This window comes from Netta rufina (genome assembly GCF_964035555.1).
Source record: "Netta rufina genome assembly, chromosome: 5".
NCBI lineage: Eukaryota > Metazoa > Chordata > Aves > Anseriformes > Anatidae > Netta > Netta rufina.
In genome coordinates this window covers 4,356,372-4,373,302 of record NC_140128.1, presented here as the reverse complement: position 1 = coordinate 4,373,302, position 16,931 = coordinate 4,356,372, and positions in this window count along the sequence as shown.

Genomic DNA, 16,931 nt, shown 5'->3' with positions numbered 1-16,931 from the left:
AGAAGTATAGCTCTGTACCACTTAATTGTTCCTATCAGAAGTCATAAACAGAAAGAGCTATTTTAAAAAGCTGAACAAAACAACAGGTAAAGAAGATTTTTAATGCAGTGACAGTTATCCAAAAATCTGCATTTTTATCTCCTTTATATCAAATTATTTCATAGCCATAATTATATCCTAATTATAATGTCTATTTCTGAATAGAACTAAGTTCAAGCCACATATAATTACTTCTCTCTTTGGTCATTGGTGCTTAAGAAACCAACTTTATAGCATTTAAAGCCACAATGAGATTTTCACGTGCCAATATATTCATACTGATACATACCAAAGCACAGTCACAGAAGAGCACTAAAAGGCTTAGACTAACTCACATAATAGAGCAGCACATTGTGAGTGCCTGACTACTATGAAAGGATATCTATATTCAGTTGCAGCTGAGTTGTTGAATGGATGGTTCGTATTCTAAACTGATTCTATCAGTTTGAACCATTATAAAATATACAGAAAATGCTGCTATCGTTGTTTGGAATGAGAAATATTTTGCATTCGTGTTAGTAGAATATGACATATGATGGTCTAATATGATGGCTCAGTGCAGTGGAGATCAGATTTTAGTCAGCACAGGCTGTAGGAATGGGAGCTGAACATGTAACGGCCTGCTTTATATTTCTTGACAGACAGCTGGGCCTTCTACAATTGCTATTTTCCTACTAGCACATTAGACACTTCAAATACAGCATATGTAGATTTCCCAGCACTGGTGCAGCAGGTTTTTATGAATTGACATCACTTAGACTATTGCACAAGAACTAAATCTACTCCATAGTTACTGCTGAAACTAGCTTTCCATTCCCTGGTTACCCCACAATCAGCCAGAGTCGCTTGCACAGGTCTGTTTTCTTGAGTGTGCAAGAATGCTCACAGTTATTAACTGACCTAACACTGATCTAGGCTGTGCTGCAGCCTAGTGGGCTAAGGCAGAGAGAATGGAGCTAACTATCACAGCAGGAGAACAGACATTAGAGAGACAATACTGGAAAAATAATTTGAAGACCAAGAGTCTAAAAGAACAAAAAAAAAAAAAAAAAAAAAAAAAAAAAAATAGATACCAGGAGAAAGGAAAAAGGAAACTTTAGTTGAAAATAATTTTGCTGCCATAAGAAAACTCCTGTAGCAACTTATCAACACATTTCACAATGTCAGAAAGACTAGGCATTCCAGTCGTAAACATAACAATATCCTTCTGACCCAACAACACAGCACATTATGGGAAAAAAAAATAAAGCTCTCAAAAACTTGTAACTTCAAATGCATAGGAAAATATTTCTCTTAAAGCCCCTCAACACACTTTTGATGCATGGTACATACAGTAACAGGGAGAATCCAGAATATTTCCATTACAGAACAAATGAAAGGAACCAAATTAAGACTGGGTGAGTAGTATAAGTAGGGTGGAGTGACAATGATGAAGGATTAGACATGGCAAAAGGAAGTTGACTAGATCCTTAAACAGTTCACATCCAGATGCTTCATTATTTAAATTTCTCACAAAGGTGTGGAAAGTTTTTAGAAAAAATGCAATTTTTTGAAGGAGCAGGATGTAGCAGAGAGCAGGAGGAGGAGGAGAAGCAGTACTTAGGTGGATGTTACCTGAAACTCATTTTTAGCCTTCGAATCTTTTCATTAAAATTGCTTCCCCCAACTCAGCAGGCAATTAAACATATTTGAACACAGACAACATACAAGTACACACAGGAGACTGTGGAAAGCTGCAGGTCACAGGTGTCATTCCAAAGCACCAGAAGGACCTTACTAAGAGTTCTGTGAGCAAGGTAACAGTGTTGAGAAGCAAAATCATGACTCATTTGTTAGCTATCACATTCAAAACAACAAAGCCTCCACAGCCTCAACAACATAGGATTATAAAAGCACACATGCACAAAAACAACAACAAAAAACATTATGGTTTAATCCACTCCAACGTTTTAGCTGAAACTTCTTTCTACTGATTTCAGTTGTTACTCCATTTATCAGCTACCCACTTTGAGACACAGTGGGCATTGAACCTGTTTGCCTCAGGCTTCCTCTACACACAAAATGTGTATTGCCTAGTGATTCTGATGCAATAACATGGTGCAAACCCTTCTTCCTCCACATACAGACATACTTCTCCTGTACATATGTACAAATGCTTTTACCAGCCTAGCTTTACATGGAAATGAAAACCTTCTTGTCCGTGGTCTAACTATATTCACAGGTATGAATTATTTCAGCTACTAAAGAAAACCAATCTGACTGTAACCTACAAAGCTACAGGAGAATACAGTGCATAAAGACCACCTTAGTCTACATGAAAATGCATATAAGTATCTTAACTCACCAAAACTTCATTTTCCAGCAAAAGGATTAAAAATAAACAATAAGTAATTGTGCTGAAAAAGAACACAGGAAAACCTTAAGACCTATTGTAACTGATTTGTTTACAGAAATCTCCTCAGAAGGAATCATTTCATAGTCAAAAGTCAAAGCACAACTCTAAAGAGATGAATAATGACAATAGTTATGAAATAGTCAGGAAATTGCAGATTTCATGAACACACACACAGGAAAAAATATCATATTATGCAGTATTAGCAATGTTCTACTTGGGTAACATATCTCAAAAATCTAATACGATACACAGATGGAACTGTGACTGACAATAGCTCAATACAGTCTTCAGCTAAGTCCAGCAGTCCAGGAAAATATGCAAGCCACATTTTTGCATTTCTCAATTATAATTTCTACCTAATTATTACCTTCTTGGCAGATTTCCTGTTTTCACTTGCACATGATTCTTAGAGTATTGGATTCCTATAATGCAGTATAGCACACATCTTTTCATGTTTGATCTCCCATTCATTCATACAGGAGAGGTTGACTGAAAACAGGATCAAAGATTTCTTAACTTCTTTCTTTTTCTGTTTTCCCTGATGACAATTCCACGCTAGTGGTTCTCTTTTATTGGGCAACAAATTAATTCATGTTAGTCAATACCTGATCTGAATTTGTGTGGCTAATTAGCAGAATGTCTACAGGCATAGAACAAACCAAGCAACACATTTTTGTTTTCCAAGAATGCTAAAATTCAGGTAAGCTTGAGACAAATCACACTCTCAAAGGCAAAGGGATGTGATGTAAATTCATTCTTTTAAATCCTACCCACTGGTATCTGTTGGCATTATTAAAATAAGCTTCATATGCCATAATCACAGAAGTTGAAAGGCACCCACAAGGATCATCAACTCTCACTCCTGAACCCACACAAGAGCATCCAATAATCAAACCATATTTCTGGGAGCATCATCCAAATGCTTCTGAGCTCTTGAAGGCTCAGTGCCGTGACCACTTCCTCGGGGAGCTTGTCCCAGTGCCTGACCACCCTCTCAGTGAAGAACCTTCTCCTAACGTTCAGCCTGACCTTCTCGTGTCCCAGCTCCATGCCATTCCCTTGGGTCCTGATGCTGTCCCCAGAGAGCAGAGCTCAGCGCCTACCCCTCCGCTCCTTGTGAGGGAGCTGCAGGCCACCATGAGGCCTCCCCTTGGCCTGCTCTGCTCTGGGCTGAGTAATCTGAATGACCTCAGCTGCCTCTTGTGTGTCTTCCACTCTAGACCCTTCACCATCTTTGCAGCCCTCCTTTGGAAACTCTCTAATAGTTTTATGTCCTTCTTATGTTGTGGCACCCAACTGCACACAACCCTTGAGGTGAGGCCTCAACAGCACAGAGCGGAGCCGAACAATCCCTTCCCTGGACCAGCTAGCAGTGCTGTGCCTGGTGCACCCCAGGGTACAGCTGGCCCTCATGGCTGCCAGGGCATGCTGCTGGCTCATATTCAACTTGCCATCTACCAGATCCCTTTCCACAGGGCTATTCTCCAGCCTCTGGCTCTCCCATTTGTACGTCTACCCAAGGTATCCCTGGCTCAGGTGAAGAATGCAGCACTTGCTCTTACTAAATTTCATATGGTTGGTGATTGCCCAGACCTCTAACTTGTCAAGATCTCTCTGCAAGGTCTCTGTACACCAAGGTATTCAACAGTTGCTCCTAATTTGGTATCATCTACAAACTTAGCGTGTGTTCGACCAGATCATTTATAAAAGCATTCAAGAGCACAGGCCCTAAAATTGAGTCCTGGAGAAACCCCACTCATGACTGACTGGCCGCCAGCCTGATGCAACCTCATTTACCACAACCTTTTGAGACCAACCTAGCAGCCATTTGTTCACCAATCATATTATGTACCCATCTAGCTGTATATTGGACATTTTGTTCAGAAGGATACTATGAGAGACAATATTGAAAGATTTGCTAAAATAAATAAGTAAAACAAATCTACTGGCTTCCCTTGATCAACTAGATGGGTAACCATGTCATAAAATAAATTAAGTGACATGGTGATAGTTTTCACTAATTCTGTACTGTTTTGTTGTACTTGGCATGCAAAATATGAATGTTAAATGAAGATGGTTGTAAGTGGTTGTTTTATTGTTCTGCAGTCTGTGTTTACTTTTACAGACTTATGCACTCATAATTAAGCTGCAGAAAACCATGGATTTACTGTCTCAGTTAGTAAGCCAGAATATGGAAAACTGATTTGGTTCTGGTCATTTTTCAATAAAGAGAGGTGGTTCTGAATGACTCTTAGAACACAAACAGCTTTGACAGATATTATGCAAGTATAAATAGTCACTGTAAACTGACTCAGATTTAAAGTAAGAATCAGGAAAACTATCGTGGATGTACCTGCTAACACATTTTTAAAAGAGATCACAAGAAAAGCTGCATAGGTTTTAAGGTCCTTTTCAATAGTAACACCGACATCCTTATTGAGCTATAAGATCATGACTGTTGGTAGCTTGCTTTCAGCATTTCTTATGTTTTTCAATGACTAGCATAGTCCTGTAACACTTACCTATCTTGTTCATAACCATACTATTGCTACAAATAGCAAAATATTAAAGAAAAAGAGGGGAAGGGGAGTTAGAAACGTGAATAAAATGCAAACGACATAAAATAATAAATCAAAGACCTAAGCTCTGACATTTGGATTTCTGGTGGTCCATATGTTTTACATATTATGAAACCATCATCATAAACAATTCTTGCTAAAGAATACAATTCACATTCTTCCTAAACCATCCTATCTCATTTGTTTACAGTTTCCTTCTCAAAAGCTTCATTAAATTGAAGACAGCATGAGCAAGTTGAAACAATTCATAAGGAAAAAAAGATCTCTATTAAATAATGTCAACTTCAAAGGCAACAATAAGTAATCTCCTGCAAAGGGAAGGCTGTGAAAGCATCTTTTGAGCTGGTTAAAAACTGGCAATTATCAATTTCATTTTGACATGAATGAGAGGGAGGAATGTTCTGTACATGCTTTAATCTTCTAACATATATTTTATAGCAAAATAAAAATTCAAACCACCTTAAGATATTTTCACCGAACATTTAACTAAGTCTGTACTAGCACAAGTAACTACATCACTGAAAGGCATTATGCCTAATATGTTTTCTTTATCCTTTAGTTTTTATAGTCCTATTGGTTTTGGTAGCAATGATCTAGTATTTACCCAAAGAAAAGATATCAGCTGGGTAGCCTTCTCCAAGGCTCAGTATGAGGTGCAGTTGCAAAAGATGTTGTTATGGGAGAGAAGCATCAACACTCAGTCAATGGCAGACCTCTTTCCAAAGGGCTCCAGCAATCAAGAGAAATACAGTGGGATACAGAAGTCAGGAGTCTACGTGTAAGATCAAAAGAGGGTAGCACTTGGCTTACTTGGCCCTTCACACACAGTGAAACCACCAGTTCAGAAAGCAGCACCCTTTTGCACCAATTAAAGTTTACCAGTGTGCGTGGGCAACTCTTCTGTTCATATCACAAAGGGAAAATTCTAGTGCATTGCCCTTCTTTGTCACTATAAGGCCCACTCCTCTTTTAACAATGCAGTCATGACATATCAGCTATAGTAGTTTATTATTCACAAGATGCTCTATTGTAGCAGATTGATCTAGCAAAAAGTCTTTCTGAAAATCTGATGGGATTGCTTCAGAAATTCAGATGTTATACCAGACACACTTAGCCTATTAGAAATTTGGAGATGGTTTAAGAAAATATGGACACGGATGGGCCCTAAGGTCCCTCCCATTCCAAACTGTTCTGATTCTATGATGTAATCATCTGTAATCATCTCTCTCTTTTTTTTTTTTTTTTTTTTTTTTTTTTTTTTTTTTGTGAGTTTGGAAAGCCATGCTTGCAGAAGGAAAAGAACAACCACTTGGCCAATTTATACCACAGCTTACGGTGTGGTAGGTATGTGTATACACATGCCACACATTGTGTGGGGAGGTCAGTCTGAGAAATATATTAATGATCCAGAAGCTCTTCTTAATTCAGAAGCTGCTCCACGATATAAAAACATGATTAACATGGCTTAAAAACCTGGTTTTACTTAAATCTGTGACCATTAAGTGATCTAGGTCAAGAATCAGCAGCCACTCAAGGTTGCTTTATAAACATTCATTTTTCAACCATTTTGTCTTTAACTCCCTCTATATAATTACCTCCTTATTTCTATGCACACTAATTGATTCTCTAAGGATCTACATTCCTATTTTATTTTTATCACATATGCAAGATAAAATGGAAAAATACAACTAATTCTTAGTTTTTTCCTAAATCTCCGCTTCCTCCTGTATTCAGTGGTACTGTTTTCACAGCTCCAATTACCATTTATAGGTATTATTATTTTTATTACTATTTCCAGATATTTATATCTTGCAAAGGTTACATGAAGTCGCCTTTCTGTTCTCCACATTAGCCACTTGTGGATCAGGAAGAAATCATTTTAAAAAAACAACACTAAAGACAGCAAAATTGTACTACAGTAGTCACAACATATGGATGACATATCAAATGTTGGCAGGCTTAGAGTAAATAATGATTTTTATTTATTTACTTTAGGTAGCAGCTATCAGATTAAGAGAGTTATTGTCTTCTATTTCCCATGAAGATAGGGAGTGTAAAGTAACTGGATCCTTTAAGCAACAAATTCATCGGTGCCCCCACTTGTTACCAACTCTGATATGTCTAGAACAGACTCCCATTCTCATTTTATTATTATTTATTTTGTGCATAGAGTTTTGTACCTCCTTTACACTGATGTAGGTATTTAGGGTAGGTGGAATACTGTGGAAAATATTGATATCACTGAGCTACGTGGCTTATACCAGAAAACAAGTTAAAAATAGGTTAAAGATGGACAAAGATCCACAGTACATACATGTAGCTCTATGCACTCTTAGTTTGAATAAAGACATTTCAAAAATGGACGAAAATGTCTTACAGTATTTATCTATAGTACGGCATAGTACAGCAGAAGCATTTCAGACTTCCACACTGCTTGGCCAACATGTCTGTTTCTCACTTAGGAGACTAGGAAAGTTCCATCTCTTGGGCTATTTAATCCTCAGCTTCTTTGCCAAGATCGCCGGCAAAGCTATCAATTATCACATCACAAAAAGAGAGTGAACAACCATCCTGCAGGAGCTGGCATAAAACCATCAACTCCTTTCACATACCTCTTCATAGCTCTCAGATGGTAGTAGTTTTGGGTTGCTACTGAATAAAATATTTAAAGTACTCATTTTTTGAGGAAAAAAAAAAAAAGAACAAAAAACGTTAAAAATGATGTCACAAGGTCTTACTACAAGTCTTACTGAAGCCTATTCCATGACATTATCCAAAGGTCTGATGGTTCCCATATTTAGACATATCAGATTCTCTTGTTAGTGTGGTATCTCAATCCTTCATACTCATTTTTAGGTGGGAGCCCAATGGGTCAGTGCCAGCAAGCTTGCTAATGCTTGTTCACCGGAATCCGTAGTGCTGGCGAACATTTCACTGCAACTCTACTTAAGGGTCTCAAGTGTATTTCAGCACACTCAGGGTATTAGAGCTTTATATCATTTGAAAGAATCCTTTATTTTTAGTGCTAAATCAACAAAGCTGTTAGTGTCATTTTCAGTCAGACTGTCATCTACTGGGAATTCAAAATTACACTCAGCTGCAAACTATTGACACTCCTCTTAACAAAAAAATGTTTTTAATAAATCTTTACATTAGCCTATGAGATTAAAAAAAAATCTTTACCATGAAATATACAAGTGTATAAGTGTTTTATGAAAGTTTTATTAACTTTACAAAAGAAGAATTGGCAGTGAACCATGAACATCCTGTACTCCTAACACGTGGTTATAAATTACACGTTCTTTCCAATAACATCTGAAAAAGAGACTGTAATTTAAATTTCAAAACCACTTGGCATACCTACTATATAGTGCTGACATGAAGTACAGGGAGGATCTGGAGAGACTCAAACAAAGAGTGAAAATATAAAGACATCCTTAGCTAAAAAGCTGCTGATGAATACAATTCCTTTCCAGCTGGACAGGGATCAAGTACTTGCTTGTCATATCATTCAATGCACTGTTCAATCAGGGATTCTTCCTTTCAACAGAAAGAAAACTTAAGTGCTGCTAATCATCCCTTGTAGAACTTTATCTTGCAGATACCTTCTTTATGTCAGGATTTCTCAATGACCATTGCCAACAGTAGAAGGATCAAAGTTGTTATTAAACAAAAATGCAAACATGCCTTCACTGATGGGGAAAAGCAGTTATCTTGTATTCTTGCATACAAGATTTGCAGCTACTAGCAGCTTAATGATATTTAGTGAGAAGCAGAAAAATAAGAATAAAAAAAAAATAATAAAAAACAACACACATGAAGACTATCAATAGAAAACACTTCTACTTTCCATTTCTAAATGACTATTTAGAACCAATATAAGACAACTTGCTTATTTGGATTTCCAGTAAGATATGTCACTTCATCCATTTAAAGTATGTAATTTAAAATAATAAAATATTCAAAACTGATGTTTTTCAAATAGACCTACTGTTTTTCATAACACATAAACTATTCTCTGAAATGGTGTAGTATTTTCAAGTCTTATAAATGCCTTTAATAGACAATATATGTTTAGAAGAAAGGTAAATTATTATTATTATTTACTTTTTTTTCTAAGCAGATTGGGTAAGTAACCTCACGCAACTCATCTTCACAGTGCTGTCTGGATAAAACTGGTTTTTCTGCCTTCCAGCAGTACGCAAAAACCTGGAGAGAAGTTAGCTGCCAGTGGCTTGAATGGAACGCAAGCCTAAGAAGAGAAAGCCAAGCCGCAAATAATCATGCAACATTAAGAATCCTTAAAGACCAGTCCTTAGCATAATGAAAACAAAAGAGTACTCAGAGAAGAGCAAGTGAGAAGAAGAACAAACAAATAAAAAATACCAGCTACACAAGAAGTTGAGACAAAAAAACTATACACCACTGATGAATAGTTCTTGTGATTAAAATATGTAACAAGATCAACCAAATTTTGTAACAGCAGATTTACCAATTTTGCTGAAATTTTAGTAATAACTAATTGCATGTCTACTTTTGTAAAGGAAGGCAAAAAAAAAAAAAAAAAAAAAAGATCCAGAATGGTGGGTAAAAAGGACTTCATTTAGAAAACTTAGAACAGCTGTGGCAGGCAACTGTGTCTGAGTAGGATACAGTTACACTTTCTGCAGCCCCATGGTGTGAAGCACTATGTTCTTAGAAATGTGAAACATCATCTGACATTTGAGAAAGTGTTAGGAGACATAACTCGTTCACTGGACAGTCTGGGTCAGGTAGAAAAACAAATTGTTCCTGAGAATTCTTTTGGGAAAAGTGATCAGCATGTAGTAGCACCCGCCCAGAAGACCTAATCCTTGCTATGGTGCATCAGAAACTATGTTGAGAGCTGTGCCAAAATTCTAATTCATACCTTGGATTTACAACAACCTGAATAGTAGCTACTGAAAAAACCTGGACAGCAACTGAAAATACTTCATGGGCATTTATTTATTTATTTTTTTCCTAAGCCTGTGTAAGGCTATGGACTTGCAATCCATAGAAAAATCAGAAATATTATTCCTAGCTGACTAGATTCTAATGAGGTAGAAAACTGAAGTGTAATCATCAAAACAGGTCTTGATGTTTATAGCCCAGCCAATAACTGAAATTCATATGCATTACTTATTCTGGAGAAGGAAAAAAAACAAAAAACAGTTCAATTTCAAAGCAGTGTTAGAAATCCATGTTAATGAAAGTTGAAGATGACTGCATTTTAGTCTGTAATAAATATTTTGTTCAACTTCAAAATACTTTGAATCTGAAACAAAATAATAATTCTGAAGTCTTAAAAGTAGTTTAAAACCAAAGACCATGTTTTTCAAATACTACAACAGACCCAGATCTTTCAAAGAGAACAATAAAATGTTTTGCATAAAAAATATTTTGGCTTGATTATTGTTTTGCTAAATGTTTCATACAATTGTCAGGATGGCAAATTTTCATTTACACAAAAGTCTTAGGAACTTGTGATCTCTTCCTCAAATACTCACATTAAGGCAAGATTTACAGACTGAATATTCAGAAAAAGTGATTCACAGAAGTGGATCTAGTAACAGAAATAGGTTATTCATTTTTTACACTGAGCTATAGGTCCAATAGAAATAAAACTGGATGTTAGTGTTGTTTTGATATAGTACCAAAATAATCTGTAATACTGAAAGAAGCATGTTTTCTCTATTTTTATTCAAACATACAGCTAAAAAAAAAAAAAAAAAAAAAGTTGGAATTTTCTCAGGGTACAATTCCTCTAGATTGCTAGTTGCAATGGTACTGCATTGTTCACCAGTAGTCTGATGACATGGTTTCCCAATGCAAAGCTGATGGCCACAAAACCAACTGAAATGGCACCTATGCACAACAGTTGTTATACAACTGTTCCACTTCTGAGTTGTGGTGGTAAAGCTTTCTGTGGACTACTCTGATGTGGTTCAGGAATTCATCTAGATTAGAAAGGGAATGAAAAACAAGCTACTGCGGTAATTGAGAAGAAGGAAGCACTGCTGAAGGTAAATAATTGTACCATGGCTTCAGTCTGTCTGTCATTGTAGCTTTCTCTTTTTAAATCTGTCAAGAACTGCACTGAAACAATCAACACAGTTCAGTGTCTAGAGAGCTTTCATTAGAGAGCAATGACATTTAGGCTCTGCTAAGCTTCAAGGTAACAATTTGCAACTGCTTAAAGATGACACAACATATCGACTTTAATCTTTATTCCTATGATACTTACCACTTTATTTACCATCACTGGTAATTTTTAAAGAAAAAACAAAATAAAACTAAATACATAAACAAAACAAAGCATAACAATAACACGTGATCTGAAATCTTTTTAACAAAAAGGGTTTTCATTTTTCAGATGCTAAAAAAAAAAATCTACCCTTGACTTAAGACCTAGGAACCCTTGACCAAATAAATTAATTTTTCCAGTTCTGAATAAGTGATGCTCTCTACAAAGTAGAACTTGCCCTTCTATGAAATGTGTTAAAGGAAAATGTCATCCATACAGTGAGAATGTTGAATTACAAGGGCATGATGTTAATCATAGCAGATATCAGTGCTATGGCATAACAAAAAATAAAAGAAGCAAAGACAAGGAGGAACATGTACCACAATTTAAAAATAGAACTCCCATTCTTACAGCAGGATGACACTAATGTATTAGATGCAAAGAACTTCTGGTAAGTGAAGTCTAACAGTTATTATATAAAACACTATATGGAGTGCTACAAAAGCAAGTTGCTTAGTATAAAAACGAAACCCTATTAGGAATCTGTGGCAGAATGACTACTTTTATAAACAGGCCAGAAAGAACAGCCCTAGCTTGAAACATTTGCATAATCCCACTACATTCAGTTGTGTGTCCTGTAGATGAATGCTGATTATAGTAATTGCACTATGTGTTGCTTACACTATCCTTTGACACTGGCAAATAACTGGCATGTAACACAATACTATTTAATGTCTTCAGGGCTCACATTTTAAGAATAGGGGAGGGAGGAAATAAAATGTTCCTGATGCTACAAACAAGATACAAGTAGAAAAAAAAAAAAAAAAGAAAAAAAAAAAAGATGGAAGCATTATTCATGGCTTGGTGACCTGACTAACAGCTCTACAGCTGGAAATTTTAAAAGAAGAAAAATATCATTGTAGTATTTTTACTTAGAATTCAGGATTTTATTTCAGGTGTTGACTATTCAACATCTACAGATAATTCTGTCCTCATTTACATGAAACTTACCTTATGAGATAAAAATCTCATAAAACTTAGCCTCACAGTAAAGAGAAAAGGGAAGTATGAGATATGGTCATAAAAGTCCTTAAGAAAATGCAAGGACTAGAGGGTGTCTATGATCTTTGGTTTCAAATTCAACCCTCAGCAAGAATTCTATCTCAGAGGAAATAATACATAAATGACAATGGTGTAGCAGTATGAAAAAAGCATGGAGTCATTACAAAGTTTTGAACCCAGATGATCCAGAAACTTCCTAGCTGTGGAAAATATAATAATAATTTAAATAATCACCATGTTGTATCTCAGAGTAATGACTCCTTCTTTAGAGATATACATTTTCTATGTGAACTGAAAGACTGAAAATGATGTGAAAGGAATGACAAGAATCACCTCACAATATGGTTATGAAAACACGGCACAGAATATTCATGGATACAGAAAATAGAGAATTTACAGTACCACAAGATAAGCTCACTTCCTAAACAACAACTGACTACTATTTATAAGAAATGGATAAGTAAGATTCTTCTGTGGAAAATTCCTTATCATGCAAGTTCACAAAAAAGCTGTTAGTGGAAATATTTCCACCTTAGTGGAAATATTCCAAGCATGATTCTTTGCCATTCCTTATTTCTATCTGTCTACAAGGGAAGTGTGACCTGGACTTCACTACGCAAATGACAGTATCCATGCAATGGATAATTTCAAACTGTTATAAAATTCTGAAAAAGATTTATATTCCATCTACAAGTAATTTGGGTTAGAAAGTTTTACCACTATGGCCATTTATAGGGTTCTGAGATGTCATTGACCTGAGAAAAATAATTGTTTCAGAATCCTTCAAGGAAAGACTAAACCTTGGTAGTTTAGAAGTAGGCAACATTTGTGTTCCAAAAGGAAAATAGGTAAAGAGGGAAACAAGTCAGCTACAGCTGTTGTAAGTGGCCTGACAAAGCTGCTGCATAAACATGCAAGAAAATAGTCTGAAGACTGTTCATGATTATTCTGTAAGGTTAGTCGAGCTCATAACAATTTCTTGTAGGAAACTGGTTAGCACCTCATGTATCAAAGACTTTTAGCAGCTCTAAAGTACTTGTTCTAAGTAGTAGATCACTCCTAGGTTTCAAAAGGTTGGGAATAAAATCCTACACTTCTACAGCACAAAGTGATAAAAACAAGGATATTTGAAGACACCTCTACCTATTTATGTTTCTGTGTAACTGATTTTATGAGATTATGATAGTAATAAAAATTACCAACCTGAAATTCCAGGCAAGGCTGTACTAGCAAAGCAAATCACAGGCTAAGATTTATTACTCCTGACTATTTTAACACAAATTAATTAAAATTATTTATAGAAGTTCAGTTTTGCTTCCAAGATACTTTTTATTTGTGATCACAATTATGGAGTCACACAGAAAAAAAATCTAACATCTGTTATATACTATCACACAAATATTAGATCTGCTAAAGTTCTGAATAAGCAAGATATTTTTTTTTTTTCAAAGCACTGAGAATAGTTCTTAATATAAAATAGAGAACAATAATACTGTAATTACAACCTCTTCTGATCAGTTAACTGTTTCAGGCTTTCTTTTGTCAACTTTACAATCCATGGTAGGAGCTTTTTATACTATTTTGTCTTACCATCTCTCTTCCAGCTGTACCTAGCATTGTTTAGGCTCCTATCTTGAATATTCACTACAGCTGTTAGAAGTATTTTTTTCCTTCCCTGTTCTTTCCAGGTGTTTTAAAACATTTTTTGAAAGATACTATTTTTATTTTCAGAACATCAAGAATTTGTAATATTTTTTTTGTAACGTTCTCTCTCTTCCTCATTTCCTCTGTTTATCCTAATCTGTCCATCTATTATTTCAATAGTAACTCTTGAGCACTCTTGCATATCTAACAGTGCTGAACATTAATAACAGAGTTTTACAAATATGTTTTGCATTTCAGCTCAGAAGTGAACAGGTCCTTGACATCTATCATATCAAAAGACAAACATCCATCAACAATAAAGGAAAATTTTCACACAGTTCCAATCTTTTCTTTGCAGAGCAACTCAAAAGGCAATGAAGGGAGGAGACAAAACACTCTAAACAAAAGGCAAGTGTGACTAATATGGTTACTTCAAAAATACAGAGATAAAACTTTAAAGCAATTCAGAAATATTCTCGAAGTGTACAGGTAGCTTGGAACCTTAGTGAAAATATTGGTCCTGGAACAAAATTCTGTTCTCCCGCAGTTTTACTGGAGTAATTTTATTTCAGATGTGTTTTGCATATGACATGGAGTAGGTTTTATTCAGCTGAGATTTTTTTGAGTATCATTTAAAAGTAAAATACAAAAATTAATTTTTTACTACTGTAAAAAATAAAAATGTGATAATACTATGACTAACACTATCAGCTTCTCTTCTCCCTAAGCTTAACAAGTTTATACGATTTAACCAAGAATAATCAAACTACTATTTATGTTTATTATAGATCAGATTAATGGTGTTGATTCTACCATATTATTAAAGTATAAGGAATTTTAACCTCATCAGCAAACCCACAGTTTGTATCCTATATTCTAGTTCCAGAAAGCTTAATATACAGAGCATCACAAAAGCTGCAACTAACTAGAAGAGTGGGACATTCATTTTAGGAAAGAAAATGTCCATTAAGTTAGAGAGGGAAAACAAACCAAACAAACAAAAACATCAAATAAACCACCAGGCTTGAAAACATTTCTTCTAATGAGAAATATCTGCTACTAATAGGTCTGGAATAGAAACAAAAATGTTTCATCTTGTTTCCCATTATTATCTGGAAACAAACTAGGTTCAGAGCCTAGATAACATTGCCTATGATTTGAGTCAAAAAAAATAAATGAGTTTTATCTTGTTTATGTCTCCTGCTACCATGAGGCTCTTCTGTTCTTGACAGTGTCAGAAAAGGCAAATATGCAGGGCAAGTTGTGTCAAATCCTACTAAAATTACTACTGGAAGAGTGGAAAACACAGAGAGGAAGATGGTTAAAAGAATAAACAGCAAAAGTACTAAATTAAAGCTTAAGGGGATTTTATGTAAGATGTAATCAGCAATTAGTATTTGCAGCTGTACAAATGGTTTGGTACCAGTAGACAAGTGAAACATCTTGATTTTATGTTAATTTTTCTTTACAAATCTCTGTGCTTTTTTCATAACATTGTGTCATTACTTTAGAAGGTTTTGATTAAACCTGTTTCAATGCATTTTCTCTGTATAAAATGATCTACAAATAATAATTGTTTTAAATTTGCAACATATTTGCATGTGGCCAAATTCTGAAAATGCATTATTGTGTTCAACGCAGCCTCAAGTTTGAACCCAGTGTGTTGAACACAAGTATTTATTGAAGATAAAGAACTTCTGTAATACAGTGATTCAGCAACTTAAAATTGAAAAGGCAGATCAATAATTTCTTAATGTTAAAGTACTGTTGTTTTTCTCCTTGTAAACAAAAAAAATCTGAATTGAGAACTGCTCCAGTAGTAGGTCTACACTTAGAAATACAAGAGACATTTTACATCAAAAATATACCAACTAAGTTTGGACATGCAAGCTTACCAGTAGGAAAAAGCGGTTTTATGTATTCAGTAGTGTGAAATTAGCACTTCAATTTTCTTCTAAGAATTATAAATATAATTGAAAAAGACCTTCCTAAAAACTGCTAGGAATATTGCCAGCTCAAAAGAGTAGCCACTGTTATTAATCTATCTCCTTTTTGAACAGAAAATGTTATTTAATTTTGTTAACTTGCCATTGTTCTCCTTATCAAGGTACAGTTATACTGATAGGAAGGGGAAATAGAAGATCTACATTATATATGTATGTATGTATGTATGTATTTACCCCCCACTGTTTTATGGCAATTACAACAGATTCCTCAGGAGAATATAAAAGAAAATGAGGGAAATATGTAATAAATGAAAAGCATTTTTACTTTAAGTAGGAAGGCAGTCTGAATATGCTTCTGAATATTTGGTGAAGAAGTCTATAGCATACCCCACCGATAAATACTCATTGCTTCAAGAAATCAAATGAATTCTCAAGTTCTCCTTTAAGTTTGCTTTAGTGACCTCTGGAATAAATGCCCTCTCAGAGTTCTTCAGCTAACACTAGTTTCCACTAGTTCCAATGGAAGAAAAGAATACTTTCCTCAATACTTCCATCATACTATTTTCTAAGATAATAGTACAACTTTGAAATAGAGGGCGTGATGAATTCATTTATTTATTTGCAAAACCTGCAAAACCTTGAAGCGAGGTCTCAACTGGCAAAAATCATATACTATTTCTTTCCATTAATTCAAACTTGCAAGCAAATCGGTGAAGAAATGTAGAGAGAGAGAAAAAGGCATTAAAAACTTAAAGTAAAACACCCTCTTGTCTTACTTGTGCTGCAAGCTTTAATTCCTGTAGATAGTATTCCCAAAGCCTGCTGGCCAGAGCAATTGACATATGCAGTGTTCTGCAGATGTAGCTGCAGTAACACAGCTGGACATAATGCTCTATGCATCTGGCGCACAGATGTTTGATTGTGTCCTTGGTAGCTAGCCAGATTTTGAATGATCCATTTAGTTCTTGGAGTGAAATTGAAAGAACAAGAGAACAGTCCAC